Below are 20851 nucleotides of genomic sequence, written 5' to 3'. Positions count from 1 at the left end.
TTGGGGTTAAGGGGCTTGATAAGGTTATCATCGTAAGATTTGAAAGTAGGGGTGATTGCCCCCATTATTGTATGGCTCTTTGTGTGTGATTTATAATATATTATTGTTTGTTTATAACCTGGTGTGGTTGCATTATTGATTTGACTGTTTCATTTGCTGGTTCCATTGAGGGTTTCATTATTTGCTGGATTTCAACTAAGGATAACACATCTTTCTGCCAGGGACCCGCTCGGGGTTCGGAGATCTACCGAGACCAGAGGTAAGGGGGGGACCCCGTAACAGAAATTTGGGGCTCGTCCAATTGATATTCGTGGGCTCGCAATTGGGTCTGCATCCGGGATCTATAAAATTCCTAAATTTAGTCCGGCAAAGAATTCCCTAACATTCCCAGAATTCCCAAATTTGGAACTTTTTCCGACATTCCCAAAATTTTTCCAAAAACAAACAACAACAACAAAAAAAAATCTTTTTGTTTTGTTTGTTAAAATTTTCTTGGGTGAAGGTTAACAGGTGTTACCAGTAGTCACTATGGCGTTTGATGCAGAGAAGTTTACAGTGACCCCTAGTGAAGCACAGTTCAGAGCGTTAGTAAAATCGGACCTCTGGAAATTGGCCAAACATTTTAGCTTGGAGGTCCGAACTAATATGAAGAAGGCAGAGTTGCAGACAGTGGTGATACAATCTATGGTGGGATTAGAAGCATGGGAAGAGGTAGCCTGGGATTGGTTACCAGAAGAGCAAGAAAATGTGGAGCTCCGGAAACTGGAGATGCAATTACAGAGCCAGGAAAGGGAAAAAGCACAGGAACGAGAACTCCAGGAAAGGTTAGAAGAGAAAAAAACAGAGGAAAGGAGAGTGGAAAGAGAACTCCAGGAAAGGTTAAAAGTACAGGAAAGAGAACTCCAGGAAAGGTTAAAAGTACAGGAAAGAGAACTACAGGAAAGGTTAGAAGACAAAAAAGCAGAGGAAAGGAGAGCTGCAAGAGAACTCGAAGCAGAGGAGAGAAGAGCCGAAAGGGAGTTAAAGGACCGTGAATTGGCGCGTCAGCAGGAAATTAAAGTCAAGGAGCTGGAGTTAATGAGAGAACGGGGAGAGGTACCATCCCTGCTGACTGGTTCGACACCTAGTCAGAACACCTGGGATGTTGGCAGACATGTGAGGCTGGTCCCACCCTTCAATGAAAAGGAGGTAGCCAAGTTTTTTCCACACTTTGAGAAAGTGGCTCGACAGTTAAACTGGCCTGAGGAGTACTGGTCCATACTAGTGCAAAGTGTTCTGGTGGGTAAAGCTCAAGAGATTTATTCGGCTTTACCGATTGACCAATGGTCAGAATACGAGGTATTGAAGAAACACATTCTCAAAGCTTATGAATTGGTCCCAGAAGCTTACCGGCAAAAATTCCGGAATGCCAAGAGGAGGGAGAGTGAGACCCATGTGGAATTTGCCAGAGTGAAGGAAACCATGTTTGATAGGTGGTGTGATTCAAAAGGAGTTGGGAAAGACTTCAAACTATTGCGACAATTGATCCTGGTGGAGGAATTCCAACAGTGTGTCCACGATGACATTAAAGTTCATCTGGAGGAAAGGAAAGTACCAAAGCTGTATGAGGCAGCCACCATGGCAGATGACTATGCCTTAACACACAGGATGGGGTTCCACAAACAGAACTTCTCGCCCAGACCTAGCCAGGGGAGCTATGGTACATCAGGGGCGAAGAATGAAAATCCATGGGGGCGGCCTCGGGATGGAAATGAGGTCCACTTTAACACCACGACTTCTAGAAATCAGAAGACTGCGGTTCCAAGACAGACCTATCGTCCGGGGGACTCGAGGCAGACCGCCGCCCCCATGCCTTGGCAGACCACGAGGTTCTCCTCCGGGCCTACTTGCACTTTTTGCCATAAACCTGGACACTGGATGTCCAACTGTTATTCTCTGGGAAAGGAAAATCAGGAGCGGAGTACGACTCCAAATGCGATGGCCATTGTGAGAAATTGCCCTCAAAAGGGTTACCAACCATTTATTTCCGAGGGGTTTGTGTCACTGGATGGAGCCTCGACTAACCGGAGACCGGTTAGGATATTGAGGGACACAGGAGCACATCAATCTTTAATGCTTGAAGGCATCTTGCCATGGTCCGAGGAGACGACAACTGGGGATAGTGTTCGTTTACAGGGGATTGGTGGCTGTGTTAGTGCTCCACTTCATGTCATCCATTTGGAGTCCGATTTGGTGTCAGGACCGGTCAATGTCGGTTTACAAGCCACGCTTCCTGTAGAGGGAGTATCGGTTGTTATCGGGAATGATTTGGCCGGTGGTCAAGTTTATGGTAACCCGATGGTTGTTAAAAAGCCCAGTAGGGAAAATAACACCACAACAGTGAGGGATGGCGACAAGTTTAGCAAGTTATTTGTAGGTGGACTGAACTTCAAAACAAAGGAAGATGTTTTGGAGTCTGCCTTCAGCAACTAAGGACCGCTTTTGGAAGTGCTGCTGATAAAAGACAGGGAGACACGAAAGTCAAGAGGGTTTGGCTTTGTCACGTTTGAAAACTCAAAGGACGCCAGAGAGGCAGAAAAGGATCTGAATAGCAAGGAGTTGGAGGGTCGGACCATCACAGTAGGGAATGCATTTCCTAGGGGTCGAGGGGGCTACAGAGGGGGACCACGGAGTAGTAGTGGTGGTGGCCGCAAGCGATATTATTATGGAGGCTTCCAGAGTTATGACCGCTCCCGAAGGAAGGATTATCAGAGCAGTGGCCGAGAAGGAGACCGCTATTCATGTGACTACAGTGACCAGTGGTCCAACCGTGATTGTTAGGAAAGTTAGAAAGAGTTGAAGCACTGAATGGTGCAGAGCCGCCGAGCCAAGATTCCTACACGGACTAACCGTGAACTCCACGTTCCTAAAGGCATCCAGGTAGTGAACTTCCCTGCACGGACTAACCGTGAACTCCACGTTCCTAAAGGCGTCCATGTAGTGAATACTTCCAGGCCTCACCACCCAACCACCATGGAACCTGGCTTTCAGCTCGGCCTCCCGGGGAAAGTGCTATAGATTTGCTGGCCTTTGGTTTTTTTTAATCACAACCCCTTAACCTTCATTCAAGAGAAACTAGAAAAAAATCAGAGGGGCAGGGACAATGTCGTTGTTGACGCTTGGTCCAGAGGGAATGAACTTTGGAAAGCTCTGGGGGTTGTGTAAAATGTTGTTGCTTTATTTTTGGGGAAGGTTGAATATTGTTGCCCACGGGGATTGCTAATTTGGTTTGTGAATTTACTTTTGCTTGTTTAAAGAGGGCATGCAAAGAAAGTTTTCGCGGTGTTCAAACTTTCTTTCTTGAGGGGGGGAAGTGTTACAGATTCGGCCCTAATGATTGTTGTTATGATTATTGTTGTTGGTTCGAAGTATGCTGGTGATTATGGTTGAAGGGAAAGGGTTATTATAGTTAAAAGATTTAAAAGCGCTCCTGGTAAAATGTGGCCGGAAATCCGGATCGTGACCGGAAGAGGTGGAGCGAGAGGAAGAAGAGGCGGGAGGAGATCGTGAAGAGACGTGGTTGTTTTAGCTCCGGACCGAGCGGTCGACGTACAGTGCGAGTGAACTTTGCGTCCTTGAAGGGAAGTTCGGGCGATAAGAGACATCGCCGGAGTGCGTGGAGCCTGTGTCGTCGGGTAACCTCATTGAGGTTCCGGAGGATCCTGGCCTCAAAGCCCGGGTTGGAGTGAAAGCCATCTTCGCCACGCGAGCAACCTGCAGTGAACCGGGTTTGGTCGTGTCGGCTGGGCATTATTCCCCGGTGGTTTGCCGGGGACGGCTGTGCCAGAAAGGGCATGTGAGAATTATACGGAGGCCCGCGGATCGAACCGCAACATGTACGTCGGAGTGTGTCTTTGTGAGGTTCCTTTCCACCGCTGTGTTGCTGGGTGCTGAACAACGTGACCTCGGGGTCGTCTCGCTCACCTACGCCTCAATTGACTTTGATCGGGCCTTGACTCCCCGATCGCGGGAGCGCACAGAGACATTGGGACTTCCCCTTGGAGGGGTGCAGAGACATTGGTGAGGTGCTATGAGTTTGGGGTTAAGGGGCTTGATAAGGTTATCATCGTAAGATTTGAAAGTAGGGGGTGATTGACCCCATTGTTGTATGGCTCTTTGTGTGTGATTTATAATATATTATTGTTTGTTTATAACCTGGTGTGGTTGCATTATTGATTTGACTGTTTCATTTGCTGGTTCCATTGAGGGTTTCATTATTTGCTGGATTTCAACTAAGGATAACACATCTTTCTGCCGGGGACCCTCTCGGGGTTCGGAGGTCTACCCAGACCAGAGGTAAGGGGGGGACCCCGTAACATTATACAATGGACTACAAAATGTAAATGTTTCATGATATTTGTTATATGTATTATATCACCTTTATCTATCAATATTGTTGAAATGAAGATCAAATAGCTGCATGTTGAAATATGTTGAAAAAGTCAAAACTGTACATGGGGTGTACTGACCTTTTCACGTGACTGTATATGTGTAGCGCCACCTGTTGGTGGTGGCAGAGGGCATCACAATGTTTTTTTTTTACCCTGGCAATGCTGAGGATGAAGCACTATTTGCATGGGTAAACCTTTCCTCCTTCCCTCGCTCCATTCCCTCTCTGCCCTCCCCCTCCCCTTTTCCTGCCCCCCCTCACTTTCCCCCATCTCCCCCTTCTCACACTCCTCCCCTTCCCCTCCCCACTTTTCTCCCCCTCCCTTTCCTTCCCTCTACCCCTCTCCCTCCCCCCACATGTCCATCTACCCCACCCCCTAGGGCAGTGCCGGGTACTTCAGCTAATATATATATATATATAGTAGTGGGGTCACCCGTGAGAATCCCAAGGGTATGGACATGTGTGACATTTCGACATATTGAGTTAGATGCTGCACCTGCACATTCAGTTTCACAAAATGGTTCCTGGCAATTCATCAGATCCACAAATAATGTAATCTACACAATGTATTTACTTCTGATAACATGTGAATGCATGTGCGTGCACACCCACACACACATATACACACACATACACACAGACATATATACACCCACAGACATACACACAAACACATCTCGTTTTTTCATTTCTGTTCCTCACAATTCTGTCTCTCTCTTATTCACAGACACACACACATACACACACACACATATATAATTATATATATATATATATATATATATATATATATATATATATATATATATATATATGTATACGTATATATATATATGTATACGTGTGTATATATATATATATATATATATATATATATATATATATATATATATATATATATATATATATATATATATACATACATATATATATATATATACATACATACATACATACAGACTTGGCATTTAATATGGAATATTTTTTTTGGGGGGTGAACTTACTTTTCAAGAGAACCAAAAGTTCATTGGAATTATGTTGAAATTATTCCAGATTTTGTTAATGTGACCTTTAAAAGAAACGAAAACCACATTTGACATTTCGAAGCAAATAAATTGATCCTTGAAAGTGATGTGAACTGATATCGAACTCAATTCACGGACAGTACTGTGTTAAACTTCTGTACGTTTTCCAGAAGTATCTCTTTATTTTGCACATTAGTCAAAAAAAAATTCAACAAAAACAAAAGCTAAATTATGACTTGGATTTACAGACAGTAAAATTACAGTTCAGTACTTCGCGTAACCCCCACGAGCATTCAGGAGAGCACGTACACGTCGAGGCATGCTGTTCACGAGATTTGCCAAGGTTTTGACAGGAATCGCTTGCCATGCAGTGACAATAGTCTGCTGCAATTCACGCACAATGGTGGGCTGCTGGTCCAAGTTGTCGATTTGACACATTAATTCTGCCCACAAGTTCTCTATCGGATTCATATCCGGGGACATGTCAAGCCACTCCATATGCTCTCCACCACGGTCAGCAAGAAAGTGTTGGATCATGCGAGCACGATGAGGCCATGCATTGTCATCCTGGAAGACAAAGTTTCCTCGAAAGGCTGCACGAGCAAATAGAAGCAAGGTTTCTTCCAGAATGACCCTGTACTTGAACTGGTTCAGGTTTCCATTCAGAACAACCAGGTCAGTTTTGCACCCTGCATGAAAAGAAGCCCAAACGGTCACCCCACCACCTCCCGCTTGGACTCTTGGCACGATACAATCTTCGTTGTTGGCGTCATGCACTTGTCTGCGCACTCGGACGCGGCCATCTTGACGATAGACCAGAAATCTAGACTAGTCACTGAAGGTCACGTGATTCCAGTGTCCTGGCTGCCATTGACGGTGCTCTCTGGCCCACTGCAATCGGCGCTGGCTGTGTTGTCTGGTCAGGCGTGGCTTTCTCAGGGGACGCCTGGCACGATAGCCTGCTTGAACCAGTCGTTGGTTGACTAGCCTTCTGGATACAGGCACATTTGTCAGTTGCTGCCACTCAGCCCTAAGCCGATTAGCTGACTTGGTACGGCCATTGCAGACTAACCCGTGCAGCTGGCGATCATCTCTCCTTGTGGTTCTGCGTGGACGTCCTGGCCTCGGTATTGGAGTAGGGACACCCCTCTGAGCATTTCGTTTCAGGATCTTTGACACCTGACCTTGAGTGATGCCATACTGCCGAGCAATAGCACGCTGTTTCATGCAAGAATTTCGTAAAGCCACCACTCCATGACAAACAGCATTGTCAAGTTGACGGACCATCTCCAGAGGACGCGGCAATAACTTTTGTAGATGTGCAGCAGTTGTTTTCCACTAATACAGAACGCAACAACCCTTGTATATCCGATTGTGAAGCCAATCGTCAAATGTACCTGTCCTTACATTTTGTCACGCCACCTGTGATATAATCCTGTTATTGACTTCTTGCTGCGAAAGACAATCGGTGACATGGTTCTTTCAACAAAGACATCACCGAAAGACATATATATAGATATACAACCAAAATATATATATACAGACTTTCTTTTTCTTTCTTTTTTTTTTTTCTTTTTTTTGTATACTGAATCGAGGCTCGTGAAAGAGCTAACATTTATTTCACAAACAAATCAACCAGACAAACATAATATATAAAAAGAGGGAGCGGAAGACAAGATGGGGAGAGAAGGGGAAGCACACAACCACAACATTTTACAGCAATATATATATATTGCTGCGGTTTTGAGATGTGTACAGTAAAGTCAATAAAGTTTAAAGGTTTGCCCCCCATAGATAGTCACACAAGCAACATGTAGCCTCATTTGTCGTATAGTTATGTCTTAGTATATGTGAGAGTAGGCCCCTTCCTGTGTTAATCCTGCATTGTGTAAAGACAGGAGAATCGGTCCTACTTCGGTCAAACCATTCCACCTCTGTGGGCGCAATCCAGTTTGTTAAGCATTGGTTGTTCATTAGTCGATCTAACACGAGGTAGGCCTAAAAAGGTGGGGCCGGTGTTGAGGTCGGGGCGGAGTCGAGACAGAGCGTCAGAGGCGATGACGGTAAGCATGGGTCGCCAATCAGGGCTCAGAGGTGATGGCGTCAGAGGGCGTGGTGAGAAGAGTTTGGTGAGTTCCAGAAGGCTCGTGGGGCGGGGCTATATAACCCGATGCGCAAAGCCCTCAACAGGACTCGCGTGCACACGGCAGTTGCAGAGGACTGGCAGAGGAGAGAGAGGACGTGCAGGAAGAGGACTTGCATCACTCGCACTGTACGAACTTCACTATCGCTAAAGATACGTGGGCGCAGCCAGGGCGTTTATAACAAACTTGCGCGGTTCAGCCAAGCGAGTGAACGAAGCTGCGTAACCGCCCTTCGCCATAAAAGCCGTCCCGCCTTTGCCATGAAAGCCCTCCCTGCCGTTCGCCCCGATATATCGGTTTTGCTCGAGAGACGCGCGGCGTGGCCTTGTCTTCGCCGATCACCATCTTCGCGGACGTGCCGGGGACCGTGGAGAGCCGGACGAGAACCACCCTTGGACGTGCTGGAGAACTCCTGCCCATCTGCAATCCCCGTGTGAGTGTGTCAGACGGGCCCGTTGTCTTTGGGAATTAAGAATAAGACTGTATAAGGATTTACCTGTATCTCTTCATCCTGAACTGTAAATACGTGTGTTAATAATCATTAAACCTATTTGTTCTTCCTTTCTTCTGAATTTGATCGTTCCCGTGATTTCTCCATTGACTAAGCGTGGCACGAATAAGATCGCTCTAATCGGGTTCCATTAGTTATAACTGCGCGGATCATGTGTACGCAAACCGCTCGGCGTATTCCAACCTCACGTGGTTCGTGCGAGGCTTGTTTCCTCGTTTCCGTGGCGGCGCGAGTACTTAGGTACGAGCGAGAATTTGGTCCCAGAACCCTATTTCGCGCTTTCCGGAAGGGACGTAATAAGTCTCGGTTCGCGCCAGGTCAGTAAAGACAAGGGGATTAATCCCCCCTTGATAAGGGGAGAAGGCCGGCGACAGAACCATAACAATTGGTGTCAGGAGTTTGGGATGGGACCCGAAGTGCGCTTAACGCACTCCAAATTACGAGTGATCAAAATTTCGTTTAAAAAAAAAAAAAAAAATTAAATTCGTGCCATGGCTAGCCAAAGCGGTTGAATACCGGTGGGGGTAGAAATAAACGAGGAATTGATAACCCAGGACCCACGGCAAGAATTGGAAGAAGAGGAGGACATTGATGAGGGGCCGGCAGTTGGGGAAGAAAATGGCGGCGAGAGCCGAGCCCGCGGTGCCAGCGGGTTGGGACCTGTATGTACTCGTAGAGCAACTACGTGCATCTATAGAAATGCAGAGGGACGAAGCAAGGCGTAACAGTGACAAATCCACCCAGGAGATGAAAGATGGGTTATTGGGGCTGGAAAACAACATAGGTGGCCAATTGAAGGAAATGGGTGACCAATTGAAAGAAATGGGGGACAAATCCACCTGGGAATTGGAAGAAGTGAAAAAGGGGCTGGAAAGCGAAATGGACACCCAAAAGAACGAATTGGAAAAAAAGAGGGTGGCATCTAAGAGGGAAATAGAAGAGATGGGGGAGGACATAAGGCGCGGTTTGAGCGAAGAGGTCGCATTGGTACGCGACGAGGTAAAGCAGTGCGAGGAGCGCGTGGAGAGGGAGCTGAGGAAGAGTACGGCCAGATTGCATGGGGGTATAGAGGAATTGACTCGGGGGGTAGAGAAGCTGACAGTGGGACAGCAGGAGTTAAGGGGGCAAGTGGGTAAGAACACGGACGTAATAGGGGGGCTGAAAGCAGCACAGGAGGAAATAAGACGGGAGGTGATAGCGACGAAGGAGTGCCAAGTGGTACACAAAGGGCTGACGAAGAGGATCGATGACGTGTTCGAAATGTTGGGGACACGGGAATGAGAAGTCAGGACCCATATAGAGACGACCAGGGTGGTCTTAGAGGAAGAAATTGTGGGGGCGCACCGGGAAATAGAAGGGGTGAAACAAAAGTTAGAGGAAGTAGAAGAAGGGGTGAGTGAAATTAAGAAGAGACGGAAGGAGACAAAAAAAGAAATAAAGGAGGAGGTGATGGAATATGTGCAAGGTCTGTGTTCACATCGTGATGACGTGCTTGCTAACCAAATAAAGAGTTTGCAGGTGGCGGAGGAGAAGCGAGGAGGAAGAAGCGCCGAGGTGAGTGGCGATATGGGCGGAAATGTGTATGGTGCAAGGGGAGGTTCGACGAGCTTGGGGTTTGGAATAGACCCGGGCGTTCGTGAAAGGCCGAATGTAAGGTGTGCGACCGCCACAGAGGGCGTGGAGAGAGAGTGTGCGCATGGGGTGTGCGGAAGGTGTTTGTGAGCCGGGTTGTGCGGGTATGGAATGGGTAGCGGGTTGCGAAGAGGTGGCCCAGGCATCGACACCGACCGGAGTAGTTTTTATTGGGACAAGTAACGCACGCGAGCCCCCGAGGAATAGTGTACTATGGGGGCCCGAACGGTTCAGCCCCGCGTTAACCCCGCAGGGAGTGGCGCACGGGGTCCGACCATCGGGCGGCCATAAGGTCCCGCTCGCGCCGTATAACGGCAAGAGCGATTTGAGGGCGTATCTGGCGCAATTCGACCATGTGTGCAGGGGTAACGGTTGGAACCCGGACGAATGTGGGGTACACCTCGTGGCAGCCCTGCGCGGCGCGGCAGCGGAGATTCTGACGGCCTTACCACCGGGTGCTCTCACCCTGCCAGAACTCCGTGCAGCCTTAATTAAGCGTTTCGGCGTTTAACAGCAGAGCGAGCTTGTTAAAGCTCAGCTCGCGGTGCGAAAGAGGAAACCCCATGAGACCATCGGGGAATTAGTTTATGACATTCGCCATGCAGTGGGGATAGCACACGCAGACATGGCCGCGACCTCCCAGGAAAGCTTGTGCTGGACCATTTCATCCAGGCCTTCCCGGACCCCGAGCTTCGGCAACAGCTCGCCATGTGGCGCCCGTGGACCTCGAGCCAGGCGGCCGATGCTGCGGCCCGTTGGGAAGCAGCGAGGCCCCTGGCCCGGGGGAGCGAACGCCACGCAGTGGCGGTGAGACAGGTAGGGCCCGTGGCTGGTGGCGGCCCTCTGAGAGGGTCCGCCCCCGAAAGGGGCCCTGACCTGGAAAGCATGGTCTGAAGGCTGGTGGACCAGCGCCTGGCGGGATCTGGACCATGGCAGGTGGCTCCGGAGGTGGCACATGGTAGGCCACGATCAAGTGCCCCAATTCGGGACTACAGGGGGGGGGGATTTGGAATTCCGGAGCCAAGCACCTTACCAGGTGAGGTGCTATAATTGTAACCGGGTGGGTCACCGTGCGCGGGAGTGCATAGCCCTGCGCTGGGACAGACCCCGGCAGCCGGGACCATCAACTCCGCCTCGAACGGGTCGGACTAGCCGACCCCAGACATCCCCCCACCAGGGCCCGGGAAACTAATAGGTGCCGAGCATGCAGGGCCGCGTTCGGCAGTAGGGGATGGTGAAGAGCCCTCATTGACGCGACAGGTCATCTATTGTGGCCAGATTGGTACAGGTAGCTTAACAATTCGGTGCAAAATTGCCGGCGTGGGGGTAGACGCCGTAGTGGACACAGGAGCTAGCGCCACGATCATCAGCCCTGTGATCCTTGATTCGAGTGCAGAGGCTGGGATAAAATCCAGCGTCTGGAAAATTATAGTTTGCAGTTGGCTACCGGGTTAACGGCCCCCATCATAGGGCATGGTTTTGTAACCCTCAGGTTGGGGTCGGTAAAGAGGGTGATAGAAGTTTGGGTGGCGGAGGTGTGCGACCCATGCCTAATCGGGTTGGATTTGTTGACTGCCAGCGGTTGTAAAATCGATTTGTGCCGGGGGACCCTGCAAGTGGGAATAGATGAGCTGCCATTGGATGGGGTGAGCACGGCCGAGAGGACGAAGCTGGAGGCTTCTGAGGCCGTGACCATTACCCCAAGGGCCGAGGCAATAGTGCCGGCCCGATGGCTAGCTCACCCAACTTGGCAGGAGGCCTGCGGCCTAGTCGAACCGGTGGCAGCGCAGTCCATCCCGGTTTAGTCGTGGGCTGCACCGTCGTAAAAACGGACGGGCCGGTGGTGGCCGTCCGGGTAATTAATGTTAGTACAGAACCACGCACTATAGGACGGGGCACGAAGATAGCCGGCTGCACCCCAGTTAATGAAGTCGCGGCAGTGAGGGGCGAGAATGTCCAGCCGAGCCGGTCCCGGAGGGAGTCCCAAGAAACTTGTAGGAATTGGCCCGATCCCATTTGTGAGATGGTAAACAGGAGTAGTGTAGAGTTTGTTGGAGACCCAGCGGGAGGCCTTACACAAATTAATTGTGACCCATTTGGATATCTTCTCCTTGTCCGAGGATATTGGATGTATGGGCCTGGTGAAACATCAGATCCACACCGGTGAGGCCCGGCCTATTCGTCAGCCCGCCCGACGGCTCCCTTGGAGCAAGAGGGAGGAAGCTGATGAACAGGTAGAAAATATGCTCAATGCAGGTATCATTGAGTCCTCGGGAAGTCCTTGGATATCACCAGTTGTGTTGGTCAAAAAGAAAGATGGGACCACGCGGTTCTGCGTGGACTATCGCCAACTAAACAACGTGACACTCAAAGACTCATATCCCCTGCCAAGAATTGACGATACCCTCGATGCCGTTGCAGGCTCAAATTGGTTCTCAACCTTGGACCTCAAGAGTGGGTATTGGCAGGTGGAGATGGATAGGGCAGGGAAGGAGAAAACGGCATTTTCCACAGGTTAAGGGGCTGTATCAGTTCACTGTGATGCCGTTTGGTTTGTGTAACGCCCCCGCCACCTTTGAAAGATTGACGGAGCATGTACTGGGCGGCATGTCATGGCAGTCATGCCTGGTGTACCTGGATGACGTCTTGGTGCATGCTAAAACATTTCCCCAAGCAATAGCTAATTTGGACCAGGTGTTTGGGTGCCTTAGACAAACAGGTTGAAATTGAGCCCGAGTAAGTGCACTTTGTTTGCTAACGAGGTGGCCTATCTAGGTCACGTCATTGGTCGCGAGGGGGTAAAAACAGACCCAGGCAAAATTACAGTGGAAGAGGAGTGGCCCGCACCGCGTACCATCAAGGAGGTGCGGGGATTTTTGGGACTCTGCTCTTACTACCGGCGCTTTGTGGCAAAATTTGCAGAGTTGGCCCGGCCCCTTCACCGGCTTACGGAGAAGGGGACGAGAGTTAATTGGACAAGGGAGTGCCAGGAGGCCTTCCTAGCATTGAAGGGGTGTTTGACATCTGCACCCATTCTAGCTTACCCCACTAGTGACAGGACATTTACCCTGGACACGGATGCAAGCCAGGAAGGATTGGGCGTGGTTTTGTCCCAGACACAGGGGGGTGTGGAGAGAGTGATCGCGTATTATAGTCGGGCCATGAGTAGGCCCGAGCGAAATTGTTGCGTCACTCGTAAAAAGTTATTGGCTATGCTGGCTGCCATGAGCCATATCCACTCGTACTTGTTCGGGTGGAAATTTCTGGTTCGAACTGACCATTCCTCCCTGCAATGGCTCCTCCGGTTCAAGGAGCCGGAGGGCCAAATTGCAAGGTGGTTGGAAAAGTTGCAGCAGTACGATTTTAGTGTGACCCATAGGGCTGGGAAGGCCCATGGGAATGCCGATGCACTCTCTCGACGTCCTTGTTTGGGGGAAAATTGTAAATTTTGTGCGAGACACGAGGAGAGGGAGCAATTGGCAGACACTACCCCGACCCTCGTAGTCCGTGCAACCCGGGTGAGAGGGCCAATCTAGCCACTAACCGCCGATGAGGAATTTGGAAGTTTGGCTTGGAGCACGGCCCAGCGGGAGGATCCCGTACTGGGACCGGTGTACGAATGGGTTCGATTGGGAAAAATACCTAATGGGGAAGAGCTCACACCCCTCGGGGCACCAACAAAGGCATATTGGGCTCAGTGGCAAACCCCGCAATTGAAAAGTAACATCTGGTACCGCAAATGGGTAGAGATTCCCTCTGAGAGAACTTCCTGGCTGGTGGTAGTTCCAGACAAATTCAAAAACACCATATTACAGCAGGTGCATGGTACCCGCTCCGGCGGCCATTTGGGCAGGACAAAGACAACATCTCAGGTCCGCCGGAGGTTCTATTGGGTAAATATGGGGCGCGATATACAGGACTGGTGTCGGAGATGCGACACCTGTACTGCTAAAAAGGGACCAGCACGGAGGATGAGGGCCCCCCTTCAATTACACCAGGTGGGGCCCCCCTTGAGCGGGTGGCTATGGATATTCTAGGACCACTACCCTGCACCCGCCAAGGTAATAAGTACATCCTCGTAGTTATGGACTATTTCACCAAGTGGCCAGAGGCCTATGCCCTCCCCAACCAAGAAGCCGGGGTGGTAGCACAGGCCTTCGTGGAAGGATTTGTATGTCGGCATGGGATTCCGGAGGAGCTGCACACTGACCAGGGTCGAAATTTTGAAAGTCAATTACTAAAAGATGTGTGCAGGCTCCTGTCAATTAGGAAGACACGAACAATGCCCTTAAGACATCAATCTGACAGGATGGTGGAAAGGTTCAACCGAACCCTGGTCCAACAATTGGCATTATTTACCACCACCCGTCAGGACGACTGGGATGAACATCTCCTGTATTTGTTGATGGCCTACCGAACCAGCCAGCACGGGGCCACCGCATGCAGTCCGGCGTTGCTTATGTACGGGTGGGAGTTGCGGGCTCCCGCCGACTTGCTATGCGGTACCGTGCCAGAGACCCCTAATAGACCGCCGGGGGAGTGCTACGCACGTCACCTGGAGGAAGGTATGGAGAGGGTCCATGCCTTTGCACGCCGCCAGCTAAAGCTGGCGGGTGCCAAGAAGAAGCGCAGGTACGACCACCGGGGCCAGGGGAGTCAGTACGCTCCGGGGATGAATAATTGGTTCTTCAATCCCCGGAGGCGGAAGGGCAGGTGTCCCAAACTCACCTCACCCTGGCAAGGCCCGGGGGTCGTCCTGGCGCAAATTTGTGACGTGGTTATTTAGATCAAAATGGGGCCACGAGCCCTCCCTCGGATCGTCCATGCCGACCGGATAGGACCCTACACCGGCGAGCAGGCGCCCTCATGGATCGCCTCGGCTTTAGAGGCCGAGGCAGGACCCAGTACCTCCAATGACGGGGGCTCGTAGTTTAGAGGACTGGGGGGTGATAGTGTTGGAGGAATGGTGCCCGGTGTGGAGGGATGGTCGTTTTACCATTCCTCACATTTGGGCACATGAGCACTAGATTATGGGGTGGCAGTGTAAACTAGCCGAGGGCGGGCTAGGATAATTGTTAGGGATTTATTAAATGATGGTAGGGACATCATTTAAGTAGGGACATGGTACAGGTAGAGGGGACGTAGTTAGCTTAGGCTGGATGTTAATGATGAGGGAGTGCTTAGTGTAAGGGAAGATGGGGAAGCACGAGTATTAGGGGGAAAAGCAGCTAGTTAGATGATGCTGTGTGAATGAGACTCACTGTGTGTATTGAGCTTGAGCAAATGAGGCATTGGTTGGGAATAACCAGAAGGGGTGTATTGAGGACAAATGGAGTTGTGTTGAAGTGAATTGACTTGCATGGTGTGCAAGTGGGGAACAGGTGTGTGAGCACAAGAGGTGTGCAAGAGAACTTGGTGTGTGTGAGAATATTTGGTGTGGAATGCTTGGTGGGAGATAGAAGGTGTGGAATGCATGGTGCGAAGGAGTGAATGGGGGGAGATGGACCCCTTCACGAATACCCTTTTGTGGGTAGTTTAAAGTCAGGTAGAGGGCTTAGGTAAATTGTTTGGATATTGACACCTGTGGTGCGGGAAGAGGTAGTGAAGTGCCTGGTTGGGTGCATGAGTATGTGGAATGGCTGGGCGTGTGGGCTTTGTTGGTGCGTATGGTTATTGGAGCACTCCGCCACTGGTAGTTTGTCGGCCAGGCGAGGCCGCAGGTAGGCTCTGAGAGCCAGTTAGAGTTATGAGTAGTGGTCAGTGGGGCCCGAGGATCCCAGGAGAGGACCCGGGTAGCCCAATGCCGAGGAGGGCATCAGGGGGTGAGAGAGCCAGGAGGGGCCTTCCCCAATTTAGGTAGGAGCAAGGTAAGCTCGGGTGGCGACTTCAGTGGCGGAGGTGCGCAGGTAGGTAGACCTGCTAGTGGAGCCACACGACCCAGCCCCGAAATTGTGCAAAGGCACAGTGTGAAAAATTGGGGAGTGAGACCCAAATTTGGAAGGCACCAGGTGGTCAATGGGAATCAGGTTTTTCGAACCGCATAGTTTAAAGATGCCGATTGGCAGGGCATGACCCCGGGTAGTGTAAGTGAGTCAATGTCAGTAGAGTAGTTAGGATTTGAGGAAGTCCCTCCGCACCATCCACATTCATTCACCAGGGTGACAAAGCTCCACACCAGCGCCAAGTGAACGATTTGACTAAGTGAGACGCATCTCGACGTGATGAGACAATGTGTTGGTTCCATCTCTTCCTTCCTGGGAGGGATTGGAAGACGAATTTGGTATAGAGGGGGATATGGGAGACAGGACGTAGTGACAAATTTGTAAATACAGGGAAGGGCAGGGTAGTGCAAGCTGACATGGGGGGGTACGAACGGTTAGGGACGAGCTTGCTCTACTCGCTCCTCCGCGCCCCTCATGCTGCATTGCCTTGTATGGATGTGTACCTTTGCGCCCTTTCTGCTTTGCTGACTGTGCTTTGTCTCTCCTCCCCACCCATGGACCCACTTTGGAGGAGGAGCTGTGCAGCAACCTCGAACTGTGCAGCTGCACCTTGCTACACATGTGCGGCTGCACTTTGCTGCCCCCGTGCAGATGAACTGCGCGGCACTTTGCTGCCGTATTCTTTATTATAACTTTGCTGCGCATGTACAGCATTTGCTGCCACAGACACTTTGCTGCACCACATTACACATGGACCACACGTTTTGTGGCCTTACACTTTGCTGAGCAGTCATTTCTTGCAAACGTACCTTGCATCTTCGGACCACGTATTTTGAGTGGCATCAATGTCACACAGTTGGACCACATAGGGTTGGTTGGCCCTGCTGACAAATAAAAACGAACACGGGTCTTTGTACATTTTATTCTGGTGTGCCAGGAAAGAAGACCTTTAAGTTTTTATTGCACACAGAAGATGAAGCAAGAAGAAGATGCGGCCCAGCAGCAAATGGTGAACTGTGAACTTTTTGAACTGTGAATTTGTATTGTGCATTGCTGTGCTTTTTCTCCCCTCCAATCTTCTTTCCAAAAAGAACAGGTCCTGGGTTATAGAAATGTAAATAATGAGGTTTTGTGGTTGTAAATAAGATGCTACCCACCGGCTTTATGTGTAGTTTGAGAATTAATTCCGCAATTCGGTTAGTTGTGGGTGCGAGTCTGTGAGTTAGTTACACTAGGGCATGCCCGTACTATATATAAGCTAGGACGTGCCCGTACGTGGGTGCCCGTTCCTTGCCAAAAAAAAAAAAAAAATTTGTGTAGGGGTGTGTGTGTGTAAACATCCTAGGGCGTGCCCGTACGTGGGTGCAAAAAAACATGCGTGCAAACAACAACAACAAAAAAAAACTTTGAAACCACGTGGCAGTAACGACCACAGAACCCCCCCCCCCCCCCCTCTATTTACATGAATGGTTTGGTCCATTCGCAATGACCACAGAACCCCCCCCCCTCTATTTACATGCAATGGTTTGGTCCAAAGCGAACGGTTTGGTCCATTCGATGTGATTCGATGATTCGATGTGAATGGTTTGGTCCATTCGCAACGACCACAGAACCCCCCCCTCTATTTACATGAATGGTTTGGTCCATTCGCAAAGCCAAAGCGAACGACCACAGAACCCCCCCCCTCTATTTACATGAATGGTTTGGTCCATTCGCAAAGCCAAAGCGAACGACCACAGAACCCCCCCCCCCCCCCCTCTATTTACATGAATGGTTTGGTCCATTCGCAACGCCAAAGCGAACGGCGAACGGCTAAATCGCCATAGCTCGGTAAGTACTTGTCCGATTAATTTCAAACCTTGAAAAGGCACATCCTCGGGTCCCCAGCAATATACCTGGCAAGTTTCAAGTATATCGGACCGGTAGTTGTCGAGAAACAGCGGTCACAGACAAACAAACAAACGTACAAACGTACAAACGTACAAACAAACACACAGAGATTACTGGAATTATAGATAGATAATGCAGTAGGTGGGACATATCTAGTGTTGTAAAACTATCACATACACGGGTTAGAGTAAATGTTAGGGGGAACCACATCTAAGTGTCACACATAATTAAAAGCTAGTCCCAAGTCTTGCTCAAAACCGGTCATTCCCACTTGGGTAGGTTCGACTCGGGGACGAGTCTGACGAGGGAGGGGGCAGTGCTACGGTTTTGAGATGTGTACAGTGAGCTCAATAAAGGTTAAAGGTTGCCCCCCATAGATAGTCACACAAGCAATATGTAGCCTCATTTGTAGTATAGTTATGTCTTAGTATATGTGAGAGTAGGCCCCTTCCAGTGTTAATCCTGCGTTGTGTAAAGACAGGAGAATAGGTCCTACTTCGGCAAACCATTCCACCTCTGTGGGCGCAATCCAGTTTGTTAAGCATTGGTTGTTAATTAGACGAGCTAACACAAGGTAGGCCTAAAAAGGTGGCGCCGGCGTTGAGGTCGAGGCAGAGCGTCAGAGGCGATGATGGTAAGCATGCGCCGCCAATCAGGGCTCAGAGGTTATGGCGTCAGAGGGCGTGGTGAGAAGAGTCTGGTGGGTTCCAGAAGGCTCGTGGGGCGGGGCTATATAACCCGATGCGCAAAGCCCTCAACAGGACTCGCGTGCACACGGCAGTTGCAGAGGACTGGCAGAGGAGAGAGAGGACGTGCAGGAAGAGGACTTGCATCACTCGCACTGTACGAACTTTACTATTGCTAAAGATACGTGGGCGCAGCCAGGGCGTTTATAACAAACTTGCGCGGTTCAGCCAAGCGAGTGAACGAAGCTGCGTAACCGCCCTTCGCCATAAAAGCCGACCCGCCTTTGCCATAAAAGCCCTCCCTGCCGTTCGCCCCGTTATAATGCCTGTGCTCGAGAGACGCGCGGCGTGGCCTTGTCTTCGCCTATCACCATCTTCGCGGACGTGCCGGGGACCGTGGAGAGCCGGCGAGAACCACCCTTGGACGCGCTGGAGAACTCCTGCCCATCTGCAATCCCCGTGTGAGTGTGTCAGACGGGCCCGTTGTCTTTGGGAATTAAGAATAAGACTATAAGGATTTCCCGGAATTAAGCGGAATTAACAATAAGACTGTATAAGGATTTCCCTGTGTCTCTTCGTCCTGAACTGTAAATGTTGGAACCCATCTGTGGATCGGTCCCATCGGCCGATGGGTCTGACCCGTTTGCGGATCCACAGATGGGCGACCCATCTATGGATCCGCAAACGGGTCAGACCCATCGCTGAGGGCCTCATAGAATCACATAGGGCCTCATAGAATCACACTGAGGGCCTCATAGAATCACATAATGCGTTATTGTGTTTATATAATTGACAATGCCCCGATTACGAAGCCACACCTTCATCTTTAGCTTTGGGGTGATTAAGGCATGCCAGGAATTGCTATATAAACAATGGAGAGCTGAGTCTGCCAGTGCCACCAGCGAAGTAGACCGGCGTTTTTAAATGGAGCGACATTATCTTATTTTTATCTTATCGACAAACGGTTATCGACAAACCACATGTCACGGACTGCTTTATAAACATTTATGACATCAATTGCTTATTTTTAGGTTCAAATAAACATACTCATCCACCATTGATGCATACACATTCCTTCAAGGTGAACAACACATCCGCAGATGGCGCAGACCCATCGGCCGATGGGTCTGCATTGTCATTTCTCGTGCATCCACAGATGGGTCGCCTATCTGCGGATCTGCAAACGGGTCAGACCCATCGGCCGATGCGACCGATCCACAGATGGGTTCCAACATAAATACGGGTGGTAATAATGATTAAACCTATTTTTTCTTCCTTTCTTCTGAATTTGATCGTTCCCGTGATTTCTCCATTGACTAAGCGTGGCACGAATAAGATCGCTCCAATCGGGTTCCATTAGTTATAACTGCGCGGATCACGTGTACGCAAGCGTATTCCAACCTCACGTGGTTCGTACGAGGCTTGTTTCCTCGTTTCCGTGGCGGCGCGAGTACTTAGGTACGAGCGAGAATTTGGTCCCGGAACCCTATTTCGCGCTGTCCGGAAGGGACGTAATAGGTCTCGGTTCACGCCAGGTCAGTAAAGACAAGGGGATTAATCCCCCCTTGATAAGGGCAGAAGGCCGGCGACAGAACCATAACTATATATATATATATATATATATATATATATATATATATATATATATATATATATATATATATATATATATATATATATATATATTGTTACTGATCGCGGTTTAGGATGTTGTTTGCCGAGCGAAGGCTCCGCGACCGAACAGTTGTTCCCCGACTCACCCGATTCACCCAGAACTTTGGCCGTATCGCACCGCAGCTGCCCAATCTGGAAAAGACTAAAACGACGAATGCAAAGAGGAAGACGAAGGCAAAGAAAGGTTTGGAAAGACTACTAAATTTATTTACTATTTACACACATAAGCAAAAGAAAACAGTCACGTTTATTTACCACACATAAGACGCAGGTGACACAGTGCAAATACTAGCTTACCGACAGTCTTAATTAACCCCGGGACAGAACAAACAAAAGACAGACTCACACAGGGAATGATGACAGGAGTTGGCTGGAAGGAGAGGATGGCTTGGAGCTGTATTGTGCAGCACGATTGGCGCGTTTAGCAGCCGCCGTTCCTTCGCGGCCCTGCTCAAAACCGCCGTCCAGGCCCCAAGCGGCTGTTGGGGGTTGTTGCTGCTGTGGCCGCCGCTGCTCTTCCAGGATTACAACAGGCTTTGTGCTTTCTGGGATGTCCTCTCCTTGGATGTTCTCTTGGTCCAATCACTCCTCACCACCGACCACTCAACGCAACCAACGCAACCACTGACCACCACAACGCAACCACTGACGACCAAAACCACACAACTCAGCTCTGCTTCTTGGACCCTCTCTCTTCCCAACTCTTGGGGGAGCGTCGCGCTGTGGGTTATATAGGCCCCGCCCCTCAACCTTTGCGAACCTCCCCGATCGCTCTTCCTCCGCCCTCTCTAGCCAAACCCCTGGCTCATGGTTGGTCGAGTGGGGCTGGCTCACTCCTCCCCTCTATGATGAGGTGGAGACACGCCTTTCTTCTCCGACCCTGCCTCGTGGTCAATGGCGGTTATTGGAGGGGAGGTA

The 20851-nt window shown here is 50.0% G+C and overlaps 1 protein-coding gene across 1 annotated transcript in view; it reads right to left on the bottom strand.

The window, feature by feature from the left end:
* Positions 1 to 20851, bottom strand: part of LOC137436385 (NTPase KAP family P-loop domain-containing protein 1-like) — an 87086-nt gene that overhangs the window by 30999 nt on the left and 35236 nt on the right. The window lies entirely within an intron of this gene.

The sequence above is a fragment of the Myxine glutinosa genome, chromosome 1 (genome assembly GCF_964187855.1).
Source record: "Myxine glutinosa chromosome 1, kmMyxGlut1.1, whole genome shotgun sequence".
NCBI lineage: Eukaryota > Metazoa > Chordata > Myxini > Myxiniformes > Myxinidae > Myxine > Myxine glutinosa.
The sequence above is the reverse complement of the archived record's forward strand: the minus strand, read 5'-3'. Positions and strand labels throughout refer to the sequence as shown.